This window comes from Oxyura jamaicensis, chromosome 12, assembly GCF_011077185.1.
Source record: "Oxyura jamaicensis isolate SHBP4307 breed ruddy duck chromosome 12, BPBGC_Ojam_1.0, whole genome shotgun sequence".
Classification (NCBI taxonomy): domain Eukaryota; kingdom Metazoa; phylum Chordata; class Aves; order Anseriformes; family Anatidae; genus Oxyura; species Oxyura jamaicensis.
Window position 1 is genome coordinate 5,485,998 of NC_048904.1, and position 19,644 is coordinate 5,505,641.

Genomic DNA, 19,644 nt, shown 5'->3' on the forward strand with positions numbered 1-19,644 from the left:
AGCACAGTGTCTCCAAAGAAGGCCAGCTTCCAAACTATATTATCAATTTAATCTAAAACACAGCTGGACAAAAAGCTAAGCATATTCAGACTATGATTAAATAAAAGAGATCTGGAAAAAATATCAAAATCAAACACACTGAAAACAATAGCTGATTAAATGGCGTCCCTATCTAATCTTCATACCTTAAGACTAGGTCAAGTACTACAGTGAAAACTGCTGCTGTTCCCAGTAACATCTGAAACTCATTTTACATTCCTTACTCAAACTTTTGAGCAACATTTTAGAGACTTTTTAATCTTAAAAGCTGAGAGTAATAAACCAAACATTGCACATGACCAAATCATCCTTCAGTCTTTAATCTTAGTCTTTCAAAATTCCTACCCACTGTCCTTCAGCCAGTCGGCTCCAGAGGACCGAGTCCAACAGCTACCCTCCGCCAGCACACACCGACCCTCTGGACGCCCACCTCAGGGCTGCACCAACCTACAACTCGTTTGGAGAGTTTTTAAGAGGGGACAGAAATATTTCCAGTACTGGTCAGCATTTTGTCACAACTGTAATCTCAAATGCAGAAATATATTTTATTTTTTAAATAAGCTGGAGATAAATTAAGGCCTTTTCCTGCTTTAGTTGGAAGCAAGAAAAGCACATTCATGCATCCCAGGAAGCAGCACTCATTAGTGTCACATATGATATAATTTTGATTGATTACTTTTACTGAAAAGCAATCATTTTTCAAAAGGGATGGACCCACAGGATAACAGAAGCTAAAAACTGAGGTAAACCATGATCAGCCCGCTACAGCAAAAGGTGTTTTGTCATGTCCTGCTCTGGACTCAGGAGGTTATAGCGCCCAAACCAAATCTTGCTTGGTCAATTGGCATTTCTTTACATCAGCTCAAATTGCAACAAAACCAGAATAAAATCCGAACAGACATCAGCAGAAAGGTTGTGATATACAGGTCAATGGTTTTCTGTACCTGATGAAAAGTTAGTTCTTATTAAAGACAGGAGTTACATCCAGCATGTGAAAGTCCCATTGACAGCTATTTTACATCTGTTTAAATAGCAGCTTTCCTGGTATGGATGACTGCTTAGGAATTAACAGAGTTTCTTCTAGAACCTCCTGGAAATAGTTTGTAACACATACAATTCACATACAAGGTTAAATCCAAACACTTATTTATACAAAAGAGCTTTCAGATTTTAATATTTAATTCCAAACTACTATACCATGGTCAGATGCAAAGCTCAATCCTAAGAAAAACGCTTCCAATTCTACATAGCAATCCAAGGGAAACTACTCAGGAAACCAAAAAGAACCAAAAAAAAAAAAAAAAAAAAAAAAGCAAAAAAAAATAGATTTGTAATGCTGTTTTTCTCCTCTTCTTCTGTCAGCAAACATCACATAAATTAGCAGCAAAAAGGCTTGGTTGACTACACTTGGCCACATCACTCTTCAAAAGAAAGTAAAGAGAGTAAAGAGAATCCAAGCACATTAACAGACCATAGGCAAAGATGGGAGAGCTGTAGCACGACCTTGCCAGAACAGAATCAGATTGCTGTATTTAGCCAGTCACACTTTATTTCAGCGTGATATATAAATATACATATATACATATCACGCTGAAATAAAGTATATGTATATGTAAAGTATATGTATATTTATATATATATATATATATATATATATAAAATATTTTACCTGAGTGACTTCAAAACCAATAGCAATGGAGAAAAACGTTTTTTGGGGTGTTAACACTTTTTTGGGGGCGTTAACACTTTTCAAGCGTTACTCAAGAAAAAAAAAATAAAAAAATAAAAAAATCCTTTTGCTAGCAATAGGGCCAGCCAGTGTGGAGTACAAGAAACCATAGTGGCAGCTGAAGTCATACATCATTACTGTCAGTCAGAAGTTGGCAGATGACTTTACAGCAAATGAAATGCTGGAGTATGATTCAGACCTCTGTGGGAAACAGCTGGCCCCGGAAAAAAATAAACAAAATAAAACCCATCAAACTTATCCTGCAGCCTGCATCTGCAGCCCTATCTTCTCCCCCCTTGGTTACCTATCAGAGGTATCTTATGACACTATCAAGTAAAGATATAAAGCCATAAAAGCCATTTATAAAACCAAAGTTTTTAGTGTGGCATCTTTGATTGTGAATACGATTCACAAAAAACAGCTTCCATGCAAACAAACTACAAACAGAATAATGAAGGACAGAAAAAAAAAAATCACCTGCTTGTTAAAAACCAGTTGTTATAAACACATTGTTATTTAAAGAGTGAACATACATATATATGTGTGTGTGTGAGGAGAACTGGAACACACACTTTTTTTCATATGCCCTTTTCTTACAGTGGCTAGAAGAGAAAAATGCACACTATACTCAACTTTTCTGAACAAATATATATATTACTTTTGTTTATAGTAAAAACAATTTAGTACCTTTCTCTTTTAAAAAGACAAAATAATTTTTTTATATAACATCTGTCTATTTTGTTCTTGACATTGGATACAGTTCTCTAAAATGAGAGCAGAGAGACCAAATTACAATTAACAGCTGTGTTTGGTGCTATAAGGGCCACTGGAGGCAGACTTTTTTTTGTTCCCTGCACACTTGAGGGCAAGAGACCATTTCCACGTCTTTGGCTAGAACCATGGAAGTGTTACATGCAGTACAAGAACATGAGCTATCGTGAGTATTTTCCTTTTGGTAGGCAGGCTTTTTATGTAAATAGCTTATTTTAGACATCACATATCATTGAATGGGACTCAGAGATCCCATAGATGCCAGTCACAGAGTGACCAGCTGCTCTACTCCAATCACGTACCACTCAAACATGATGCCACGACTTCCCAGCAGTAGGCCACTGATGAGTAAAAACTGCACACACACACAGAAAGTTATAAAAGCTTCCCTTAAATTTCAGGTTGCTCTTAAATTCATCCTCAGAATTCAAGGGCAGCTTATGAAAGGATACCAAATTTAAGATCTAACTTTAAAAGGTTCTGAATTACTAGAAAATGAGGCTACCAGGATTTTATCAGCCCTAGAACACATATTAGAATTAGGTCCCTAATAAACTTAGAATCTGTTTAAATCTTCTTTCTACCACTGAACTCTCAATGCATAATTATACAAATACGAGAAAGATAATCCTTTAGCTATGCTACATCTTACAGAAAAGAAGTTTGATGGCAAAAGCTATCTTTCTTCAATAAGATGTTTCTATTGTACTCCAAAAAAAATCCACAGAAATATTTTTTACAGTCACACAGAATTTCTCTTTAAAAAGGGGAAATTACCTATGGTTGCTCCTGAACACAGATGCAAACCTTTGAACTCCAAGATTCAAATGCAAATGTCTTCAGCCTCGAGCACACACAGATTTTGCAGGTAAAAGAAAATTAGAACAATAAACTACAATTAAAGGCAAGATTTGGTTAGACTCCTTTCCCAGTTCTTTAGGAGCACAATAGAGGTGAAAAAAACTGAGTAAGCCCCCAGTCCACCTCCCTGTCTGAAAACAAGGCTGAGAGCCCCTGCTTTTTCCTCCCCTGCATGACCGGTCATTTGCGTGCTTATTTCCATCACCTGACATGAAAACCAGATGTGATTATTTGGCTCTTTAATCAGGGGAGAAGAAAGGGAAGTGTTGACATAAAGACAGAATCTAACATCATCAAAGAAATTTGTAATCAATAAGAAAATCAAATATAAACATTTGTTCTCCACAGCAATTTATAACTATGAACATCTTAACCACAACAAAATAGAAGCAGAGCTACTGGAGAGAGAAGTCAGCACCACATAAAGCCATGTGAAAGGACAAGAGGAAAAAAAATCCCCGCAAGGACTCAGTTGCACAATAGGAACCGTCAGCCAAGGTCACTCTTAAGAAAGAGAGCAAAAGAGAGCATCCAAAAAGGAGGTTTTAAATCTCAGTGGGCAGCAGCTGAAAGACACACAGTGATGTTCTGCAGTGATTTTAAATAGGGCATTCACCAAGGATTAAATGTATATCAGTCAACTCCATCGTAATACGAATTTTTTGCTAAATGCTCTCTGCACAGATTATTCTCATATACAGAGAATCAGAGTGCCGTTTTGGAAAATAAATGACAAATTAGTTTTTACAGAAATAATATGTATGCACAGCCACAAAAATGGCATTGCTCCTTTCTCCTGAGAACAGCTGAGAAAAAAATGAGAAACATTTAACACCGGTAGAAGAAAAATAAAGGAGGAAACGAAAACCACTGCATTGGGGCTGACAGATTGAGGAGACGGCTGCAGAGGGCAATCATTGCCACCTGACTGCGGCTCCTCCAAACCGGCAGAAACCACACCTGGCCCAGGGGAAGGCACTTTCTGGACACGCATATGAGTACGAAAGCTGACACACAACAGGGCCATTAATCCTAAAAACTGATCAGAGAGAATAAATAGAGTTGGGAGCAAAAATTCAGAAGCAAACTCTTCCTTACATTCAGCTTCAAGGAAAGCATTAATTTTAGCAAGCGGTTTTGAAAGGAAAAAAAGAAAAAAAAAAAAAACATTCTTCCCTCAAAACTGTATACGGTACAGACACTACTCTTTTTCTGCTCCACAGCAGCAACATTTGGAAAACTACTTAACCTTTCTATTTTTATCTGGGTGCATTCAAATTACCAATAATGTACAACATGCTGTAACAAAACCACTGATGTAGGGTATAATTTTCCCTGAAGCACATTATCCTAGCTGGTGGCTCAGAAAAATAAGCTGATAAAACAGCAGCAGACATCAATTGATGGATAAAAAGTGATCACAGCCATGTAGAATGCTGCTGCCCAACCTTAAAATCATACAATTAGCTAAAAAATATAAGCAGTAGGACAGGACATACGAACAACCACACATTATCTATGGGGTCATGCTAAAAATCCTCCTACAAATCCTCCTCCTCCTGCACGTTTTTAAATAGACCATCAGATTATCACCTCACAATTTAGCTATTAACACACAGATTTATTTTAAAGCCATCATCATGCCTGGTACTTTTATTAAATATCTTCTTCCTTGTCAGGTTCAATCGGGATCTCATCCTAACCATGATGAGCTTTTAATTTTCTGTTCTATTAATAGCAACGTAAAAATAAAATGTTCTCTTTTGAAACTATAATGCTGTAACTCCTTCAGGGGCAGCAAGTAGGAAGAGAGAGATTAATCTTCCCACTCCACACCTCTTAAACTACATTAGCTATCTGCATATATGGGAAAAATCAAGGGAACGAGTGAGAGATGTGAATTTTCTCTCAACACCTGAAATATAATTCTGCATAAGCATTTTGCTGCAGCTACAGAGCAGTAACAGGGACTTATCAAAATACAGCAAATAAATAGTTTAAGAGTTTCCATGTAGGTTATGAATACTCTCAACAACTCTCTTGCAGGTCGTCGCTGGATAATAGATTAATTAATGACATAATTAGCTACAGGATACGCAGACTCCTATCTAGCAAAGCCCTTCAGCAGGTACTCAAATTGCAGCTCAGGTGGGGTCCTCATTACCTCCCTGGCTGATGAGGAAAGCCAGGAAAGTCAGAGACAAGTATCATGGCACACGGTGGCTGTTTGACATGTGGACTAGGCTGCTCTAGCTGCTTTTCTTCTTCGTCCTATCTTCAAGGGCAGGAGGACAAAGTATAGATAAAGCCATTTACAAGGAGGAGTAATGCCTCACTCAGGCCTGCTGGAGTACCATCAACACAAGGTACATGTGCTGCAGCACTCCCTTTTACCATCATACTGCAGTGCTGCTTTCACTTGCAAGGAATTAAATCAGTCATGTCAAGTCCTGGGCTATCACCAGAATGGGAGAGCCCTTGTACATGCAGAGGAGGAAGGGTTGGTGACTGCTCTTTGGTGTCTACCTCCACCAGCAGAAAACAGGCAATAGACCCTTGTACATAAACCATGCAGAAGTTGCTGGCATGTGGGCTTTTCCACAGATTTCTCTGACCTGCCTAGCTTAGCAGTGCGCAAACTGATACACAACCAAGGCACTGGCCTGCTTTCAGATGTATTTTCTGTAACTGTCTAAATAAAATGATTGTGACCTTTCTTTTAGGATATGGGCCTTGCCACAGCTATTCAAGCCTATCTTTATCTAAAGATTGGAACACTGAAATGTGTTTTAATGAGGGATAAACTGAGACCATCTGGATGTCTCAGCTGCTACAGAGCATGATTGTTTGCTGATTTTAACCATGTCTCTTGCAGAGAACATAGACCTGTGTTGCACAAAGTGCACTAGCGCAGCTTGATTTCTCCTTGTAATCAAATGTGTTGATCCAAAATCTATTTCCAGCAAATTACTTGTCTGTTTTGAGAACTCCCTCCTCATCTCTTAACCACCGTGATGGGGACAAGGAGAAACAATTGAGTTTAAAAGGTATATTTGTAAGAGGCTGACAGAGAGCATTCTCAGAGAAATTTCCTGTTTTGGAATCTGACCACTATGTTTTTTGCAACCATAAAGCAGCTGCCAACTTTATGGTAGTGTGTTAAGACCTGGACTTAAAAAAGAAAAATTATAATAATAAATAAATAAATATTGATGTAAAAATGGCAATTAATTTGTCACTTTTTCATACTGTTGGTATTAGGTCAATTCGCATTTATGCAAATTTTTCAAATAAAATGAAACAAGCAGGGGGCTGAACACAAACCCCCTATTTTTTTGTCTCAGAAGACTACAGGCACTACCTGTGAAAGTAGTGCCTGTATGCCTACTATGAAAGATTCCAATTTCTAAAAATCCTATGCAAACTTCACACTTTTGACCAAACACTGTCCTTTGGGGTTGGGGATGCAATTTATGTGTAATAATTTCTACTACCGAAATACTCAGCCAACATGCACCATTAATGATTTGAGATTTAAACATTCTGTTTAAATTAGTTCGTGCTGTTAATTATACATTCATTGAAAACGATACCTTAAACTTCTGATTCCAACCAGATATGAAAATTAAAAAAATAAAACCAGCAACTGTTCTTGTAAATAGAATTACTCTAGGGATACTGAGATCTTAATAAATTTAGCATATTTTTAGCATATTTTTTCTTTACCTTTCTTCACCTAAAAAAGGTTTCTGCCAAGAAACATGTAGTCTTTTGGTTATATGTCTACAAAAGTGAGGAAACATAGACTGTTCTGGCTTTTGACTAGAAAGTGATTATTTGAAAATGAAATCAATTCTTGCCTTCATTTCCTACCAGAGTATCAGTAAATGCCTAAAATTGAATTTTTGGAAAAAGTATCTTGAGACATTTGGAAGAAATATCCCCATAATATGCTAAGTTAGATTGATTACTCCCAGTTTTTAAGCTTCATCTAGTACCAGGGTACACAGCTTTATTGATTTGTTGGGCTCCTACTTCTTCCAGGGATAAAAGTCACTGCAGAAAAATCAGTTATTACAATACTTCCAATTCCCAATTCTAAACCAAAATGGTTCTGATAAATCTCTGAACCCTCCCTCTCAGCTAAACTTTTGAAATTCCCTATCACTAATGATCATTACAGATTTGCTAGAAAGTGAAGTCTCGTAATATGACACCAAATCAAATATTTGACAAGTAAAGGATTTCCAAAAGAAATGCCTTACATCATCATAGATGTGGATACATTTACAAATGGACTAATACAATTAAATCTCTCCTTGTACAGGTAGAGATGGTAACAAGGAATTACCTCTATTTTATCACAAGTTCTGCGAAGATACATGCTAGTGTTGAACATGCCTGTAACGCAGCTAAATTCAGTAAAATTAATCCCATCTACAGCATATTGTGTATGAGATGTAACAATTTAACACAATCAAGTCTTAAGCATTGGGATTTCCATGACAGACATTAGAACACTTTTGGTCTCAAACCCTCTGCACCGATTTAATGCCTGATATCAGCAAGTAAACAAAAAAGGTATTCCAGTCATATTCTGATTAAGTCCCACATGTATTTAAGAGAAGCATATTCACATCACCTGACAAAAGATTTGTTTTTCTTGATGTTTAATGGACCCATCAGAAGTAATTCAGACATCAGAAAATTAAAATTTCCAAACTTCTAATAATTTTAAGTAGTCTCTCAATCTGTTTTTCAAACCAGAAATATAGGAGGGATAGTACTCTCAGCACCATCTCTAGAATAACAAAAGGAAATTGTCAGTGCACCAAGCTTTGTGTGCTTAAATGATGCTTAGATGACCTTATAAAAATATAAGGTCATCTCAGAAAATTAACAAGCCTAATCAAAAGATTACCCAGGTCTCTGATTTGCATACACCTAACCCACATGCTATCACAAAATAAGTATCTAGTCAGTTCTTGATTTCAGTGAACAACTCAACCAAGATGGGGATTAAACAAGACATCAACCAACTCATTCTACAGGTATTTAAAGCTGGTAAATCAATGTAAAGTATTGAGTATTACTGAGTATAATGTATTGAGTATATTGAGTATAATGTAAAGTAATGAGTATTTAAAATAAGCATAGATTTATTCACATAGGTTTGCGTGTCTGCTGTTTTGCCTTCTTTCGAAATGAACAAAAAATACTTTCTCAGATGTATTCCTTAATAGCCTGATGTTTATCTTGTTTTTCACAATTTCTTGTAGGAATAAAACTTACCAATTTCTAGCATATCCATTTTCAAAAAAATGTATGTTCCCATTTTCAAAACTTATTTGTAGTACTTGGGAATCTACATCTGTAGACATACAAAGAATATACAAGATATTTCAATTTCTGTAACAGCAACCCAAATGACCTGCAAGGAACTACAGAAGTAGTAATAAACCGAAGTAGTAATAATGTAAATCTATTATTGAAACGTCACTATTTTTCAAACCTGCAATTCCCTACTGAATTCCTATGTCTGCCAAAAGCATGTACACCTCATTTTAACAGGCTGAAAAACATTCTTGTAGCACTCTGTGTACTCATGTTCCTCATTTACATCACAGTGAAAGGCACTGACACAAGAAAATGTGTGTATGCTCCTGTTTATCTGTTTCTCTGGTTGACCTGGTCTGCCACTTGCGAGCACACAAGAACGACAGCTTATTTGCTGAATCTGTTTACCCCACTGTCATTCAGATGTAGTATGATGCTTAAATAGGCAACAGTCAGATTAATATAATTGAGGATGCAGTTCAGAGAGACAGGAAGTCATGCCGGAATTGCCAAGCGCTTATTCTCTTATGATTAAAACATCCCTGGGGTTATATCAGTATAAAGAGGAGCCCAAATCAGAGATGCACAGAAGCCAGAGGACCAAAAGACATGAGCTTTTGCTTTTCAGAACAGCTCACTGCTTCGAAAGGAACAAACATGAATCACACAAAGATAAGTTGCCATTTTAATTGCATAAGCAAGGCTGGTGAATTTGTCATTGCTTTTGACAGATTTTTTTCCCAGAGTCACATTATAACCAGAGCTAGGCTTCTATTGCATAAGACAACTCCTGCACCAGACTGAAAGCCCAGCACACAGATACAGAAAACTCCTTAAACAGCCTTTTTTCTTTGACTCCGGTGATACACAACTTCTACATCTCTGCTATTCCTGAGAAGATTAGAAATCCTCTGTCCAAACACAGGAAAAGCAAATAATGAACAAATCAGTGACTGAATAGGATTTAAAGTCCTCAGCACCACAGGACTGGCTAGCAAAACAACATTTCTTTGTACCAGCATTGCTGTTCCCAATACAGGAAAAAAAAACAGATATTCACGACAGAGAGCATCCTCTAGAGATCGGAACACCATTATCACAGATGGCACACAAAGAAGTAGAGTAATATTGCTGATGTATCAATTTGTTTGAAGTCTTTCAGTTCACTTCAGTTCAGTTCAATTAAGCTATTACATATCTCAGTACTACAAATTGGAAGGTATTTCCTTTTGAATAATTTGACCTCACCCACAAGTTACCAAGAAGGTCTGAAGAATAACACAAGGAGCACAATGTTGCTGGAGGGAAGGGTTTATAAAATGTGCAACTACCTGTAACGTTTTGCAGGTATATGCAAAAACTCAGAGAGGCAGAAATGCTGTGCTGCAGCTAGAGCTGCACTACAGCTGCATCCCAACAGCTGACAAGCACTGGCTGGGGTTAAAATTTAGTACGATGATTTAAGTGACATTTGCCCTACAATTGAGCCATGCGATTCCTACTAAAGCACACAGGTGTCATCAGTGGAATTACACTCAAACTATTTGTGCAAAGTTGATCTTCACCTTTTCTCTATCCTAGATTTAGATTTCCCATAAGTGATCACTACTGGCCCAGTTCTATTCTCATTTACATCAGCTGGAGCCTTACCATCAACTTCAAAGGCAATGGATTTAACCCAATATAATTCATTTTGATAAATTCATTTAACAAATGGATTTTGAGCAACACTGCAGTTTTGAAACAACTTCTCCAAACACCCCTTTTTGTGTGTTTCTTTCAGCTTGCAGAGCAGCCTTGGTGCTCATGAACTAAATTCCTTTTGGAAGAAACAAAGTGGATATCCCACACCAAAAACACTCAACACACACAGATCTAAAACACTTACAGGTCTTTGGAAAGCTTCCAGTAACACATGGGGAGCACTTTCAGTCCAAAGGCCAAGGCTGAACCTAGTCCGAAGAGAAACCCCAAGCCTGCATACCTAAAGGTGCCTCAGCATTGATTGCTTCAAGCTATTGATCTGCTTCTAATGCACCACATGACTTGCTGATGTAGACATGTTTCAACCTCTCGTTCTACATCTTACCTCTACAATATTTTTATTTCTTATGCCATCCTAAATAATGCACTCAGCATTACTGATGATCATGACCTTCTGTGTCTTATCCACAAATCCCTGTTTGAACCTCACAGATTACCTTCTTGAATTACGGTCTCAGAGCAATGCTTACAGGGAACTGACTCTTACTGTTTAAAACTCTCTCCCAGAATTAACCTTCCATTTTTTTTTTATTTTTATTTTTTTACAAGATGCTTTTAGACGAGAGGTGATTTGTTTAGCAGTGCATTAACCAGCAGCTTTGCATCAAGAAAACTTCCATTTGCAAACAAGTGTTCTGTAACATCTTAGCTTATGCTTTAGGAATAAGAATGACAGTAAACACTCATACCTAGGAATTCAGTATCAGAATAAAATCTTGAAAGGGAAAACTACAGAAATAGCCCTTTAAATAAAGGTCAACATTTCAAAATCAAATTACATATATAGCAAGAACAACACTGTTGCAGTGTTTTATGCTTTTCAACTTTTACAGAAGGAAGTGCCATTACATAAGGTACATCTGCAAATGCTACAACTGTAATGAAAGGAGCTGTACTGAAAGACTGAAAGCATAACCCCAACGTAGGGAATCACAGATCCTTAACAGGAAGGTAAGTCAGCAACTGCTGCTAATGCACGGTGCAAATTTTTCAGGCTTTAGCCAGCTGAAATTCCCTTAAACAATTATATCCTGAAAGTCTTGGAAACCTCCTGGCTGAAGGAACATCTTAGTCTGCCAGTGAGATAGATCTCTGGCAGTGGGATGGAGGTCTCTTCACTCTGAGACCACCAGTACCAGAAGCAACCTGCACTCTGCTCCCACCTTGACCTCGTCTGGGCTGGCTGATCTCCTCCTCCACCTGCCAGTTGATCTCATCCACTAAGGCCTCTGAAGAGCCAAGTGAGACATCTGTATGGCCACAGAATTATAATGGAGACTTACTCTAATGATTTTCCTTTACCAAGGGAGGGGGAAGTAGTTACCTCCCACTGTTTATCCCTGTAGCCTTAACAGCCTGCCTTGCATTTAGAAGTACCAAGTTCATATTAATTGAGAATACATTTTATCATAGCTCATTTTCATCTTTTCCTGCAGTTCACCCTCCGATACAGGGCATTATCAAGATTATTACCATATATATTGCTTATTATTTTATTGTGCATCCTTCATTAATCCTGCTGCAGTACAATTCACCTAATGCAACACTTCCAGGAAGGTTGCTTTAACAACATAGACATTAATTAAGAAGCTCTGTAATAACACTGCAGAAATAAGTGTCAAATTTCTTGCTTAGCAAGAAGTACACAGACTTAAGTAGTCAAGATTCAGTCAACATTTTTACCTTTTTACATTAACTTCAACGTAATATAAAATGCATCTAGAAATTTGGGACCGGTCACTTGTGACTTTTGCAAGCAGCTCCATACTTACTTCTAAAACGGAGGAGTTTGGGCACTGCACCTCTAACATATTTGGAATTCCCTAGAAAAGACAAGAGCATACTGCTTTCCCTCCTCGTTTCTGCATATTCCTCTCTTACCTATATGAATTCCACTTGCTGGAAGCAATTGAAGAGAAAAAGAGCAAATCACGAACCTGTCATGTAAAGTTACAAAAAAAAAAAAAATCAAAAAGGATGGCAAGTCTGTCAAACTGAAAAATTACCTCCCATAACTGATAAGCACGAACTGCTGTTGTGAATCTGTGTTCCAAGAGTGCCGGAGGATGCACTGACACCACAGCACAACCCTCACAGAGGTCCCATCCAATTAAGAGTTGTATGTGACTCAGGAAAATGCCAGCACAAACTTCCACGCATTTCTAGTTTGAAAATTAATTTCCAGTTAAACACCTCTTTTTTTAATTATTTTTCTTTTTTTTTCCTTCATCACAAAGGCATAGGATAGGCTGAGTTGGAAGGGACCTCTGGAAGTCAGCTAGTCCACCTCCCTGCTCAAAGCAGGGCCAACTCTGAACACGAGACTCCCCCTTGGACCCGTTCCCATGTTGGACCACCCTTTGGTGAGGAAGTTCTTCACCAGAATTTAACCAGAATTTCTCTAACTTGTATTCATTGCCTCACATCCTCGTAAGAGATCCTTAAGCCATCTCTTCTCCAGCCTGAACTGCAGCTCACCCAGCTGCTTGCCTGCTCCCTACCTTGGTGGCCCTCCACTGGACAGCCCCTGGGCTTGTTGGGCGTCTGTTCTGTCCTGGGGAGGCAGAGCCTGGACACAGCACTCCAGCTGCACCTTCGCAAGTTCCCAATAAAGGGCGAAGGTAGCATGCAAGCGTGCTGATGGTTAGTTATTACGGGGTTCAATGCCCAGATTTTGGCTCAAGCATCACGGAGATAGCATTTGTGTGACCTGACAGACCAAATTGCTTTTGTTGCTTATACAGTACCATTGTTAATAAAATGCCACCGAGAGGAAATGAAGAGGATGGACAGAACTTGCCAAAAGTCACTGGGAACCAAACTAAATTTTCATAACTGGCACTGGAAAAAAATAAAATAAAATCTGCTTATAATGAAGCACATTCATTTGATCCAAAAAAAAAAAAAATAGAGTATATTTTCACCAACACACTTGAACCTCAAGGTCAGATGTTGCAAACAGAGATTAACAACATATCTTACATATAGGATTAGACACATAAGAGAGATTCTTTTGCCACAAGATATTGTAATTAAGGGACTTAACTCCCATCAAAGAAGGAGTCTGACATGTTTAGAAATTTCCACTCATAATGCTGACCAGACAACCTTGTTTAAAATAATTATTTTTCAATGCCAGGGAAAATAAATAAATAAATAAATAAATAAAATAAAATAAATCCTCTATTTAATTTGTTTAGCAGGTCACAGTATTCCCCAAAATACTGAAAGCTATACTAATTTCTGCTGTAATGCAGGTTTTATAGCATATAAGAGAATGAAATATCTAAAACTGAACATAAAGGTTTGCTGTCAATGTAAGACGCTATCATATTTTTAGTTTTACTCATCTATGCTTTTGTGTCATAGAAACACTATGAAAAATGGTGAAGGCATGTACAGACAAACACAAATTGGTGCTGCATTCAGAGATTGTTAACTCAACCAAATTTTCAAAGATTGAAATTGATCCAGGAGGGCAATGCTGGGCAAAGATCTGAATATGTATGATGAGGTGAATGAGAATCACCTAAAGTGGAGGGAAAAAAAAAAAAAAAGTGCCAAATCAACAGCACTTCAGTGGAGGTACAGTATTAACAGAGAGAACTTCTGCATGAAGTCAGAGTCTCTGCGATGTTTTATCAAAATAACATAGGCACACATCCAGAAAAAAACAACACGGAGGCAGGTGGCGGCACACATAGCAAGTGGTGGCATCTCTCTGCATGGGAAAGGATGTTAATTTAGTTCTTAAATGTCTACAGGATTATCTCATACTCAGCAGTTGGGCAGTGGGAGTGATGCAACTCTGTCGCATCCCAGAGATGCAGCTTGTGGAAAAGACAAACCAAGGACTCTGAGAGGCACTGCTATCATATCAGGTGGCAAGGCAGACAAGACGAGAGGAAAACCAGAGAATGAAGAAGGCATCAAAGTGTTTAAAGAGAGTAGGAGAAACTCTTAAACCTTTTCCAAATAATTGTGACACAGTGAAAAAAAAAATAAGGAAAGTCTGGTATTGATACAGGCCTTCACCCTGGGAGTCAGATGAAAGAAAACCTGTTGGATACTGCTTTGTCGCATGGCTTTCCCTTGCTGTCTTAGGTTGCAAAAACATCCTCACCTCTGCTCCTCAGATGCCTATATGTTGTCAAAACTTGCCAGGCACAAGCGTTGTTGTCCAAATACAAACATCATTGTAGCTTGCCTAGACTGTTTCAGGAAACAGAACCAGTAAACAACAAAAATACCTTTGTTACAAAGGATGTAGATGTCCGTGTGTATAATGATTTGTGAACACTTACAGCATTTTAAAGTTTACAATATATGTTAACCAAAAACGTATATTCTGATGAAATAATAGGGCAGTGCAGTAGTCTTTGAAATTGACTGAATTTGAGCAATTTATAGTCACCAAGAAGAAGTTTCAGAAGATATGACTGAATAGCTTTCTAAGGCACTCTGGAACAAATGTTCTGTTATGATGCATATGGATTTTACAACACTTACAAATGCCATTAGCAGCAGTAGGAAGTGTACGACTTAATTCACGATGCGTTATCATTGAAATGTTCGCTATTTAATTAATAAAGAAAAAAAAAAAAACACTCTTTTCAGTTGATTTTTACATTAAATACCTTACAAGTTGTTCCACAGGTGCTTTTACCATTGCACATAGGCTCCAACGCTTAAGCAAAATCATTCTCCACCTCAGCTGAAACCTCGGCCCTTAATTATCAGTACCTGTTAAGAGCTGATATTTCTCCCTCCAGAATAGTGGTATACCTCCCCCACAAAAGACTATCATAATTCTTTGGGGGGTTCCATATCTTCACTTAAGAAACTAAGCAATTACAGCTTGTTCATGTTCTATTTTGTGGTTCCAGCAGTTTTCTTAACCTTGAGAAAATTTTGCATCGTTATTCTAATTACAAGAAGTGGGAGTATATGAAATGTTTCTAACAAAGAAACTGAGATGGCAGATACATGAAATTTTATGCAGCAAAATGACACAAGGTGAAGTAATGAAATACAACCACTGTCACTTACCCATGTCAGCCGCTGTAAATAAAAAACGACCTTCTTTTAATCCCATTCTGATGCTGATAAATTGATGCCAGGTATTTCTATTGTTACAAATTAGAGCTATGGAAGCTGTAATTGTTTACGTTTTTAAATCACTCTTGCCATAAAACAAAGATAAACAGAATGTATGTATTTTTGATGCATTTTAAACACCAGCAAAGGAGTTTTTCAATGTGTCCTGACACAGACATACATAAAAATGCATACAGTTTCCTCTATTTGGTTCACACATCAGCTTACAAAACCAATCATGACAAAGGCAGGTCTCAGCACCCTACTATGCTCATCACAAGAGAACCTAGCATGTGGGCTGCCTAAGTCGCCAGCTGTGGAGCTCAGCATGCAGAAATCCTCAGTGCCGTAACACTTTACCAGTTTTCTGTTAAAATCCTCAAATGTATTGAGGTGTCTACACTAGAGAAAGAGGCAAGTTTATATTCAAATAATGTAACGACACAGGATACTCCCGAGTATAGGAAGCATAGTGAAATCCATAATGGACCTTACATGCATACTTGCTTTTAAGTGGGCAGAAGTGAGGCAACACAGTGATTTCTTCCATAGAAGCCTTTAGATACACGTGCAGCTAGAGGCGTTTTAGCACACATTTAATATCCAGCATGAATCCAGGTTTCGATCTTTCCTCCAAAAGCAGAGATTTCTCTGTGTTGTACTTGGTAACCCCTTATATATTCTCAGGACTTCTTTACTTTAAAATACATTTAAAATATTCAGAGTTTGAGTACAGAGATAACAGAGCAGTCAAACAAATCTGAACTCTTCTTAAATCCACTTTTATCTTTGGACAACTGTCTGGGAACAAAGTGTGGCGAGCTGGTCCTTCAAACTGAGCTGCAGCCTCTGTGGAATTCCTTCCTGCACAGCAGCACATGCAGCCTGGGCTTTCCATTCAAGTGGAAGGGGAGAATGAACCTGATTTGGCTGACCCATTCTTGTGGGTCTAATTCCTAGCTTCAGAGCTACATAGAAGTTAGATAAACGAATAACTGAATGCGCTTCCAAACAGAGAGCACACGATCGATGCCACTTCCATACAGGACTAGAAAAATTTCCACCTGTACTAGTGCTCCTCCCCAGAAACAGGATAGCCATCCACTGCAGCACCTACATTTCCCACTGTTTCCTGAGAAGCTGAGAGGCATTCAGTACTGGTACTACCCCAGACAGCTGCGATGCCCTTAGAGTCCACGTGAGGCTCCAGAGTTGCTCATGTATCTGGTTGACATGGGATTTTTCTGAAATTAGAACATTGCCCCATTTTCAATAAAGCCTACAAGATTCCAGGATTGTCCCTGTTAGCAAGGACACTCCTTGAAAATTAGGACATCTGATAACCTGAAAGAAGGAGGGTAATTAGTCACATCCCTGCAACCTTTTCTCCTAAAGAAACAGTGATAAAAGTAATAAAAGTAAACTCACATTAGAATATCTTAAAATGCATTATTATGCAATCCTAGTTACATAACCACGCTTTATCAACTTTAGGTATTTTCAGGCAGAATGCCGTTTCACAGACTTGCCCACATACAAGCATTTTTAAAAGTATGGATTGTCTCTCTCAAAAAGCTTTGGTCTTGGATACATTTCCAGCTAAATTCCTAAATGGCAGATTGCCTGACTGTATTTCAGACATAAATTGAATCCTTCGGAAAAAAATAAAAATAAATTAAAAAAAAGATTTAGACTCTCTTTTCAGCTAATTCCTTTCAGAGAAGTTATAAAATTCATATCGGCATTTGCAAACCCAAATATATCAGCCTATCCGGACATTCTGTACCATTTGCATTTCAGCTAAAACTGCAATGTGAATCTATTCAAAATTCAAATACAAGCAAACTTTGATGACATAAAGCATGCCAACTTGCAAAATGTTGCTGTATTTTATCAAAAATAATTATGTTATCTTCTAGCTTCTATCTCTAGATCCAATGAGGAGCAGGAATAGTGATGCATTCCATGTTCTCTTAAAATATTTACTCCAGTTTATTCATTTAATGGGTTTAGTTAATTTAGGAAGAAATATTATAACCTCCAAAATAAATATCCAAATATTGTGCTTAAAGCTATCTAAGCTGAAGTTAAAGACAAAGAAAATTCACAGCTACTGAATGGGTCTGAAAGTAAGAAAAAATATGAAACTAGTGCATGTGAAATTCTGACAAGGCAAAATCTAGTCCTGAATGCATTTTGAAAAGATTATGCTTAAATAGAAATTTGGTAAATTTTCAATGCATAATCTATGCAAAGTACAATCACTAGTTGATAACAGTCATCAGTTAACTGCTTTTATTCCTTTCCAAATCTTTTCTTTCAAATTCATGTAATATCGAACATTTACTGTCAGTTATTAAATTCAGGAAAAAAAAAAAAAAATGTAATAAGCCAAAATGTATGCTATGTCACAATTGTTAATGATAAGATAAGCAGATGATTAATATTTCAGGTAAAACACCACTAGGCAATAAATCCTGCAAAAATATTTATAGTTTAGTTTTTTTCTTTTACATATATGGTTCTATTATAATGAACCTTTTATTTTATCATACTTTCTAAAATTAAGATGTAGGGGACATTTTCAAAGCAATTATCATTTGCCTTCTGGCTGTGCAAACTAATTCTCTCTCTTATAAGCCCACATCTCTGCCTTATGACTTCAGAGTAACTCAAGTTACCCACTCACTATACACACCGCTTGTGTACCCTCCCCCAGAACACTAAATATCATTTATACAGCATAAAATTATCCCGATGGATAGCAAAGAACAGTAAGAAAGTTACCAGCAAAAGCATTAGTCTCCATACCTGCAATTCTCCAACCACTGGGATTGTATTACTGAACCAAGAGATAAATTATGCAGGTGAGACAGAGCTACCCATTACAGCAAGAAGGCACAAATGACCATAATATGATGTACTTACCTAAGACCAACTGCAGAGTGGTCTGAACATGTGTCAGACAAGACACACCTTTGCTGTAAGGGGAGCACTTTCTCTCCACCCCCTATAGATCCCTCTCCCCCCCCCCCCCAGCTGCAGGCTGGCTTGAGGAGCGGAGGCAAGCGAAGCCCAGCACTCCTGAGCGCAGCGCACGCAGCACAGGGATAATTGCTTGCTTTTATCACCAAATCCTGGCAAGTAAAGTGACCTGCCTACAGTTGTCCATACTATAATATTTAACAGTCTCACAGAATTCCCTAGATTTGCAGCAGAAGGCAGCAAAGAAAGTGGCCACAGGATTCATATGCCCCTGCAGCTCCCATTCCCCTCCTTTTTTAAGGCACAGTGCCTGCTCACCACAGTAACATCTGGGCTTTGGGCTCAGGCTGGGGAGCTGGAGAGAACACAGTTTTTTCATCACAAAACAAGGCTGAGTATGTGTAAAATTAAGAAAAACACTCAACATCCAATGAAGTTAAAAGCACTTAAACCAGAAACAATTACTTTTAAAAGCCACTATTAGGATACGCTGAATCCTGAACAGGCAGGCAGCTACTAGACTTCCCTCCCCTGCTTTGTATTTATTTTCAAGTATTTTCTGTGAAATGGAAGACAGAAGATGGATCAAGCAGAAGATGAAACCGAACCCCAGCCTCCCTCTCTCTGAATCCCTTTGACACCATACATAGGTCTAGCTCTCCACTTCTGTAAAACATGCCTAAAACTGAACTGTAACACTTTCTTTTCCATGATGAATACAAGTATGTTGAATTACTACTCTCAACTTGAAGCTTGGAGGAAAGGAAATAAAAGAGAAAAGGGGAAGGAAGTTCTTAATAGCTCCAATTTTGAAATAGGTCTGCACAAAATTAAGGGAGCCAAGTAGCAGAAATCCACTTTTTTTCTTTTTAGGGTGAGGGAGAATATACAGATGTGTATGTGTACATCTAATCATGCACACATGTGGAGTCCATATTGGCTCCATGTCTGTTCTGGATATCCCTTGCTTTCTCCTTGCTTTGCTTGTTATCCGAGTGCCCCACGCAACAAGCCACTGGCCGTGCGGGCATCTGCACCAACCCCGAAGAGGTTCAGTTGGT

General features: G+C 38.0%; 1 protein-coding gene across 18 annotated transcripts in view; it reads right to left on the reverse strand.

The window, feature by feature from the left end:
- The window catches only part of ATP2B2 (ATPase plasma membrane Ca2+ transporting 2), a 405,121-nt gene that overhangs the window by 182,226 nt on the left and 203,251 nt on the right, over positions 1-19,644 (reverse strand). Inside the window, exon 1 of one of the 18 annotated variants that reach the window (XM_035337428.1) lies at positions 18,527-18,675. The exons of 16 other annotated variants lie outside the window; for them this stretch is intronic. The gene's annotated coding sequence lies outside the window, so the exon portion shown is untranslated. Of the gene's footprint in view, positions 1-3,316; positions 3,338-18,526; positions 18,676-19,644 lie in introns of those variants that run through there. One more of the 18 variants, XM_035337432.1, reaches the window with a different exon arrangement.